The 9542-nt window shown below is 38.8% G+C and overlaps 1 pseudogene; it reads left to right on the forward strand.

Moving 5' to 3' along the window:
* Nucleotides 1-7712: 7712 nt before the first annotated feature.
* Nucleotides 7713-8631, forward strand: LOC106145577 (vomeronasal type-1 receptor 90-like; annotated as a pseudogene).
* The last annotated feature ends 911 nt before the right edge of the window (nt 8632-9542 follow it).

Here is a 9542-nt window from a genome sequence, read left to right on the forward strand (position 1 = left end):
GTTCTGACCACATGCACTTCTCACCCAGGAAGCCTCAACATGGGAGATACCCACTGTGATGCTAAAAGTCTTTGAAAGTCTGAGCGGCCCAGAGTGCTGCCTATCAGTATCCACATGGAGAACACCTCTCCTGGGAGAGGCTGAGATCACAAGTGAGCTTCTCAAAACCAATCTTCACATCCCTGGGACAAATCAGCTCTGATGTTTCAAAGCTCACCAAATAACCCTGCAGCAAGTTTAGAAACTTATTTCTTACTTTATAGTTTCTGAAAGAATGTTTTCCACAACTGAGTTGATAATTAAAAACACTTTTATGAGGATAAAGTATATATAATACTTTAAGCTTTGTCTTCTAATACTGAGATAGCGAGAACTATAATATATACCAAAATATCTTTTAATTGATCAGAAGGAAGTGATATGTTTTTTTCCAAATATCATACTTATAAAGAAAGTTTATTTTCAAGTTTTAGAGAAATAGCAAATAGAATTTTTTTATGTTGATGTATTTTGTCTCCGTTTTGATCTCATAAATGTAAACCAATGGTGCTCTGGCTGCCCGAAGGTTTTGAATTGGAGCAGGGACTAGGGGTGCAGTTGCTTAATATCACAACCAAGGGACAGTAGTTACCATCTATTTCTGGCTTCCAAATGTCCCATGATGTCCTCCCTCCAGGTCATCAAGGAGAAAGGGAATGTTAGTGGAGAGGTGATGGTGAACTGGATTTGTGCAATAACAACAAATGAAATATGCCCATTCATGTATCAAATGCACATCAGGAAGTGAGGTTGCAAATCACAGTATTTACATAATGGTGTCCATGGGGAACCTGAGAAAAGAGCTATGTCCTCCTCTCTCCCTCCATCTGGTGTCTCTCCACACCCAGACCCCAGAATCCCAAGGTGCTGTGTGTCTGCTTTTCTCACTGCTGACAGGTGCACCAACTTCGGGATTATTCCCTAGTCTCTGGTCTCCTGGGTGATGGCAAGTATCTCTGTGTTGTCCACGACTTGGACAGTGGCACAACGTGAGATATTTAAGTGATGGCTCCTTGGTCAGGGCAGGAAAGAGCATCTCCACTGGGTTGTCCCTAAAAAGGACCTCACACCCTCAGCTTTAAGGCCCCCGGGGACAATGTTTTAAGAAATAGATTTCCATTCCCATTTGTTCTCCACTTAGGTTTCTCCTCTAATCTGCCCACTTAGACTTTCCTTTTCCTTCCTCTCTGGGCCTTCCCTCACTGGGACCTGTCCCTGAACTTCTTTTCCACATTATTCACTTTAGACTTATGTCATCATTTTCAGAACCTCCAGTTAGAGAAGACCTTGTTTCCACCAAGGTTTAAGTCATGACCTGGGGCTCGGCCCATCAGGACTTCCAGTAGCTGCTGCAGCCCCTCTCTCCCCAGAGCTGAGGAAGGGTTCTTGGATAGTCCTGGTGCTGGACAGCCTTTGGTCTGCACCCAGATCTTGTGGTCGGACTAGTCCTGGCAGGTGTGAGTGGGGTGAGGCACAGCTGGGAGGGGACATGCTCAGAGGATGCCTTTCAACTTGATTTTATGAAATGTTCACAGTTTCAGGATGTTTTCTAACAAAACTGATAAGTTAGCACAGAAGTAACAACATTGCATTTTTTATAAGACATCTACCTGTGAACCATGTAGGGCACTGTGGCTCTCACTGATACACATGTGTGTGACCTGCATAGTGTGCAGACGGCCAGCTGATTCTCTGTCTACTGTGTCCTGGGGCTGCAGGAAGCTAATGCCTGTGGGGGACCCGAGACAGCATCCAACTCTACTAATTCCCATGAGCAGCACTTTACTAAAATGATAAAGTTTTCCAGCTGTAACCAGGAAATTTATTCTATAGAAAAAAAGGGTAATTTTTCAGTTGTTTTCAGGCAATGCTCCCCAGAAAATCCAGTTCTCTACCTGGGTTTGCAAGTCCATGGGCCCCTCCTGGCTCCATCCCTCCCTCCCATGACGATGATGCAGGGTGGCCACCCCCCCCCACAGGGCTGAAACCAGAGTCCTATGCCCTTCATCCACAGATATATCAGATAGCCTGCTTCTCCTATTTTTTCATGCTCTCCATTTTATTTTATAATCTGCATTAAACTGGACTGAAGACAAACCTGTATTTAATAACATGATAGAAGGGAATTATCATTATTTCATTTTCTGTAATATTTTAAAGGCCTCTTTGAGTGTTACATATCTGGTTTATGTTGCTGTAAATGTATTTTGGGATCAAAATATGAGTGTATATATTACAATTCTCTTCAAGTGTACACACAGGAATAGGCATCATCTATCCATAGCTACCAGTAGGGCTGTGCCTACTAATAACCATCTGTGTCTCTTCAAATGTGGAGACTCCTAGACCATTATATTACCATTTTTTTCTTGTTTTTTTATATTTGGAAAAGTTGATCCTCATTCTATTTAGGTGTCTGGGCTCACATTTACTTTTAAGTTCATATTTTCATGCAAATGCAGTTACACAACAAATGTAAACCTACCGCCTTTTCTTCTTTTTTAAGCAAATTGAAATTGACTCAGGTCATTATTGACCTCATCAGAGAAACAGATCCTCCTGCAGGTACGTTGGGTTTCCCAGTAAGGACAGCTTAGTGTCTGTGATGAAGCTCCTTTGGAGTTTATTGTTTCTGTTAGAAAAGTAACTTTCTTTATACTGAACCTGAAGAAAGATTTCAAAGTATTGTTATTGTGTAGTCGCAGCTGGGAACTCTGTGCTTTACTTAAATCTTTCCAATTGAATAAATAATGAATGATCATCAACCATATTTTTCAGGAATAGCCATCACTCATTTACCCAAATATTCTACAGGCTTTTCTCCTTCATATTTCTGTAGCTTGCACAATTCACAGTGGCTTTTCACACAGCATAGCACCTGGCTGGTAGTGGTTGTGCCCTCACTGATATGCAAGCTGTTTCTTCCTAGTGCTCTTCATATTTCCCAGCTAGCACTGTGATGCAAAGTACATCTGGCTGCCCAATTTCCCCTCAGTCCCAAAGTGACATGAAGCAGGAGAATCCCCCCTTCCAGAGCTCAATTGTTCATCTTTGTTTAACATACAGTAGGTGATGGGAGCAGGGGGGGTTAAGTACATGGAAAAGATAAAACAAATTATGCTCCTTTGCTGCTGCTGTTGTTGTTGTTATTATTATTATTATTATTATTATTATTATTATTATCATCATCATCATCATCATTATTTTGGTACGAAGGTTTTAACCCAGGAGTGCTTAACCACTGAGCCACATCTCTAGTCTTTCTAACATTTTATTTAGAGACAGGGTCTTGCTATTAGGCTTAGGTCTTCACTAATTTTCTGAGGCTAGTCTCAAAAATGAAATTCTCTTGTCTCAGACTCCCACGCTGTGGGGATTACAGATGTGCACCACCATGCCCAACCCATGTTACTTTCCCTGTGATTTATGTCCCCCTTTGTGGACTGTCCAGCATTTTTTAGAATAGTTGGCTTTCTCTTTTTTTTAAAAAAAATGTTTATGCTTCAAACAGTATGTTTTCAAGTACCATCACCAAGTTAAGTGCCTTAGTTTAGGAGGCTCCTTGAACACATTGCAGGGGGGTAGGAAGTTCTCATCTTGTCCCTGAGGCTCTAGACTCTTCTGTGCTGAGTGGCAATTCTCATGACTGGGAGAGGACATGCCTGGTGATTTACTTTAGCTTGTATTATAAAGGGCTCCTGATCACTAGAATGCTTTATAATATTAAGGAGATATTAACACAGACATAGCTGTAAACTTACATTTAGAACACTTACATATCTTATAATATTTAAGTGAATAAGGCCTATGTGTCTGATGCATATGATATACAAATACATCAGTATGTGATCTAAACTTTAGACAGAAGCTGGCAAAGTCGTGCATGCCTATAATTCCAGGGGAAATGTTTAGGCAGAAGCATAATTTCAAAGCCAGCCTCAGAAGTCTAGGAAGGCCCTGAGCATCTTAGCAAAACCCTTTCTCTAAATTTTAAAAAGAGGTGGAGTGGACTGAAAATGTTGGTCAGTGATCAGGTACCCCTAGGTACAAACCCTGGAACCAGAAAAAAATATGGACACACCTGTATAAATCTAGAAACACATGATCTCTCCTTCTTCTGCACAGTTAGTTGTTGCAGTTAGGGTGTTCACTTTCTCTCATATGCATTGGAGAAAGGAGATTTTTTTTTCTTGCTACTATGCTGGAATTTTACTTTCAGAAAAAATAAGAATTTCTGGTCATTTTAAAGCAACAATGAGCTGAGGTTATAATTTCTGCATGGTACTAGAAATTCATGGCTTGTTCTCATCCATGCTTTCTCCAAAATGTCTACCTTTGCACAAATAGATTTTTAAATAACACTGAAAATAATTTTATCTAATTCTCAGATGTACAGGTGATTAAAATGTTACTATATATTTTATAATGGTAGGTGTTTGAGTGGCCCCATGTTTTAAAATCAATTAATTAAAGTCTCCATTTTTCAGAAATGGCATAAAAGAATGCAAATTCAGCACTATCATTTTAAATTTTTTATTTTAGAATGTTGTAAAAAATGATTTTATATGTATAGATATATACAGGTAGATGGATGATAGTTAGATATACAGATAGGTAGATAGAACCCTGGAAATCCTGAGTTTTACATAAATCTTTTCAATTCACAAAAGTGGATAATATACATATTGTATAGACATTCTGTATATCTTCACCTATATATATATATTACCTTAAAATTAACAGGTATATAAGAAGAGATGTGTGTCAGTTTTATGTACAAGGAAATCATAGAATAACAGGGCCATGCACCTGTGATCATCTGTGATCTGTAAAACATCTAACAGATGTGCCCTTATGTAAAATACTTCTAGTGTCTTTTTCAAGCTTTTCCAGGAAACAGACCAAATATGCTAATGAGTGAAAAAATAAAATTGTAATTTTGCCTGTTCATCCCACTTCAGAAAAATTGAACTTTTTACCCTAATTTTTTATAGAATTGTCCTTTCAGTCAATTAATGCATGTCCTCACTCATGTAGGGAATGTAAACCTGTTGCTCACATAGCAGTGCACCTAGAAGAATCTGGGAAGGGGCAGGAGAAGGAGCAGACCGAGGAGGGGTGAGGGACACCTGTGCACAGCTGCAGGGCTGGGGTCAGCAGATTTCATGCTTATAACTCAATGTGGTCTCCAGAGTCTGCATCAGGTAATTACATGTGACCAAATAAGGGTTTTGAGACTCGGTACACTTAGAAATCATACAATTTGAGAAAATCAAAATGTTAATTCCCGCGTGTGTTCAGCAAGCAATGTAAACATGTATTGATTTCTAATACGAGACTCCCTAAGTCTAGATATTATGTCAGCTAAAAGTTAAAATAAAAAAAATAGATCTGCATTTCAATGTTTAAAGGAAACCTGTACATTACACTCTGCATTCTCACGTGGCACCAAAAATGTTCACACATCTTTAAGATTTCTGCTTTCTTTAGCACTTTTGGATCTTGTACCAGGGATTGAACCCAGAGCTCTTTACCAATAAAGTACATCACTAGCCCAATTTTAATTTATTATTTTTAGACAGGGTCTCACCAATTTGCTGGCTGGCCTTGAACTTGACATCCCCTTGTCTCTGCCTTCTGAGTAGCTGTGATTTCTTTTGGTTCTTGTACCAGGGATTGAACCCAGGGCTCTTTACCAATGAGGTACATCACTAGCCCAATTTTAATTTATTATTTTTAGACAGGGTCTCACCAATTTGCTGACTGGCCTTGAACTTGACATCCCCTTGTCTCTGCCTTCTGAGTAGCTGTGATTTCCTTAGTGTATTTTACATCCATAGGCCCATGAACTAATTTGGCTTTAAGACTTTTTATTCAGGTGTTTTTATGGCTTAGTATATAAAAACACAAATTAAATATCATTTAGTACTTATAGGAGATTCTTGGGTTAAAGTAAATATATATGTTTTCCAGGAAAATATTCTACAAGTAAGTCATTATAAAATTCTCTAGAATCAGAGCTGGAGATGTAGTTCAGTAGTAGAAAATGTATCTGGTGTGTGTGAGACATCAATATAATAAACTCAAGTATCAATTTTGCATGAGGACCCCTTGAGTCGAGAGAAATGCAATTGCATTCTTGAAGGAAGACAGAAAACTTGAACTCCAAAAAGACTCCTATTTCAAAGTTAGGTTGAATACTTACACTGTAATAAATTCCTCAAGTGGAGTGAATCTGTATCCATTTTAATTGTGGTTCTGTTTACTACAATGATTCCACATATATAAGGGTTTGGGTTTTTTTTTGTTTTTTGTTTTGTTTTGTTTTGTTCTGTTTTGTTTTGTTTTGCTGTCATTGTTGTTTTGTTTTGATTTGGTACTGGGGCTTGAACTCAGGGATACTAAATAAGCATGTCCCATCCCCAGCCCTATTTTATGTTTTATATATAGACAGGGTCTCACTGAGTTGCTAAATGCATCACATTGCTGATGCTGGCACTGACCTCACAATCCTGTAGCCTCAGCCTCCCAACCTGCTGGATTACAAGAGTATGCCAGTATGCCTGGCTACACATTTTTAAGTAGAAAAATATTGAAATGTATTTCTGCTAGTGTTTGATACTGGACTTGGATCGCATAGGTCAAATTGTGATTTGATAACAAAAATAATTAACATAGGTAGCTGAGTAGAGGAATCAAATCGTCCTAAAATTCACTAAGTTTTCTCTAAACAGGGATTCCCAACAGATTGTAATTCTGGTAATTTTTTAGCCACTCTGAGTTGGTGATAGAGATAATCAACTATTAGGAGATTTCTATGAATAAGGATCTGCAGAATTCAAAAAAATTGAAAAATTCCACAGAGATCCTTCTGCAGAGCAAGCCTTCCCTGTATGGAAAACATGCTTCATCCTGTTTCATGCATGGTATCTCATGTGCAGACATGATGAGGTTTTGTTCAGCTTATAGATGAGAGGAGCCCAGAGCCCGAGTTCATGGGCTTCTCAAAATTGAATACTTACACTTAAATGGAAGATTATATGGGTATATTCAAGCCATATGACTTCAGAGTTGCAATACTTATCATTTTCTCTGTGAATATATGAACAAAATTCATGTGTTCATGAACAAAGCAGAATAAAGGTAACAGGAAGCTAATGTTAATATGCATGACCTAAGACATTGAGGCTCTTTGCTTAGGAGGGTTTTCTTCCAGATTAAACCCCCATAATTTAAATTGACCCAAAAATACATAGTCCTTACTACAGGAAGGACACACACTTCACACTTGCAGTAAGATATCACCAAGAAAAATTCAAAGCTGCATCCGGGAAAGATTTTCTATAACACTGGAGCTTGTGAATGAGATATATATGACGGATGTGATCATTTTTAATCCACAGGAAATCCTTTTGAACTTTGCATAAAATGTAACCCAGCCATAATTGGAAAATAATGGGAAGAGAGAGAGGAAAGAATGGTTTCCAGGGTGTGCCAGCAAAACTTCATTTAGAGGGAAAAGGGGGCATTGGGATAGGCCAACAAATTTTCCTTCTGGCAACAATGTTGGCTGAGAGTGATTCAATTTAATATTTGTTATAATGAATTTTCTTACTTTCCCCCTAAGACATGTACTCCATGATTCATTACCCCAAAAGATGACAAAAAACCACATGGTGCATGGCATTATTAACTTAAGAAGCATCTTTTACTCTGAAGTTGGAATTGGGATCTTGGCCAACGTCATCCACTTTCTGTTCCATGTCATCAAGTTCCTGTGTGACAAGAGGCTCAAGGACACGAACTGAATCATCAGTCTCTTGGCCCTAACCCACCTCCTGATGCTGCTCACCATAGGGTTCATAGCTGCAGACACTTTTACATCTCAGGTGGTGCTTTGGGATGATGTCACATGTAAATCAGCTGCCTGCTTGTACAGGTTGATGAGGAGCCTGTCCATTTCTTCCACCTGCCTGCTGAGTGTCCTGCAGGCCATCACCCACATGCCCAGAAGCTCCTGCTTGGCAAAGTTCAAGCCTAAGTCTCCACAGGACAGCATGAGGTCCCTTCTCTTTCTGTGGGTCTTATATATGTCCTTCAGTGCCCACTTCTCTATCTCTGCTGTTGACAACTCCACTGTGACCTCACAAGGCCTTATATTCCTCACTGACTCCTGCACTATCTTACCCATGAGCTACTTCCTCAGGCATTTGTTTACCGTCCTGGGTGCATTACAGGATGTCTTCCTTATAGAGCTCATGGCCTTCTCCAGTAGGTACATGGTGACCCTCTTGCATAGGCATAAGAGGCATTGCCAGCACCTTCATGTCACCAGCCTCCCCAAAAGCCTCCCCAGAATGGAGGGCCACCAGAACCATTCTGGTGCTCATGGGAATTTTTGTGCTCATGTACTGTTTGGACTGCATTGTCTCCTCCTCAAGAACCATGTGGAACAATGACCCTGTGTGCCATTCTGTCCAGATCATGGTGTCCAATGGCTATGCCACCATCAGTTTTTTGGTTTTTGTCTGCACAGTGAAACAATATGTAGCTTTTTTGAAATGTTTGTGGGAGAAGGACAGTCAACATTGAATCATTGCATGATTGGTTAATTCTTGACCTGAGCCACCACACCACCATGTATCAATGCATCATGGCATAGTGAGTTTGCTCTTTATGTTGGATGAATGCATAAAGTGGTTTTTAAAAATGATTACATTGAAGCTTGAAACTGAGAAAAACAGGACAGATTATTGTCCATGTGGCTCCAACAAAGCTAGTAGCTTTATATTTCTGATTGATGTGTTAAAGGAACCCTAGGTATAAATATAATTTTTCATTTTCTGAATCAGTCCATATATTTGTAGGTATATGAGAGATTGCAGCAGTTTTAATAAATCAAGAGTCTCAGAAATCTCCTTTATGCCTTATAGATTATAAACATCTCTTATTATAAACTGCTATCTCATCTATCAATTAAACTTTTATGAATATAACAAAAAACTGGATATAGGGACAAAAACTATTATTTAAACACCATTGCTAAAGAGACTATATTTATAATAGTCAGTGATAGAGGCAGCCTGATATTCCAAAGCATAAATGTATAAAGATATGGTCTGGATATACCATGGAGTTCTACTCAACATTAATAAGAAAATGATTCTGATGCATAGCAATTCAAAGATGATTCTTGAATTTATTATGTCAAGAGGGTACATGGTGATCCTCTTGCATAGGCATCAGAATCAAAACTGTATACATTTACACACAGCAGGTGGAATCTTCAGTAGTATAATATGCAAAGATCGAATATTGCATAAAATCCTAAACATAGCATAAAAAAAACAGATGAATCTTGAAATAATTCAGTCAAGTTACCTTCACTCACAAAAGAATCAACATAGTGTAAATCTACCTGTAAAAGATTGATTTGGGTCCCATAATTTATAAAGACAGAATGTAATATGGCGTTTTCCAGCAGTTGAGGAAAATGTGCCCTG

Source organism: Ictidomys tridecemlineatus, chromosome 16 (genome assembly GCF_052094955.1).
Source record: "Ictidomys tridecemlineatus isolate mIctTri1 chromosome 16, mIctTri1.hap1, whole genome shotgun sequence".
Classification (NCBI taxonomy): Eukaryota; Metazoa; Chordata; class Mammalia; order Rodentia; family Sciuridae; genus Ictidomys; species Ictidomys tridecemlineatus.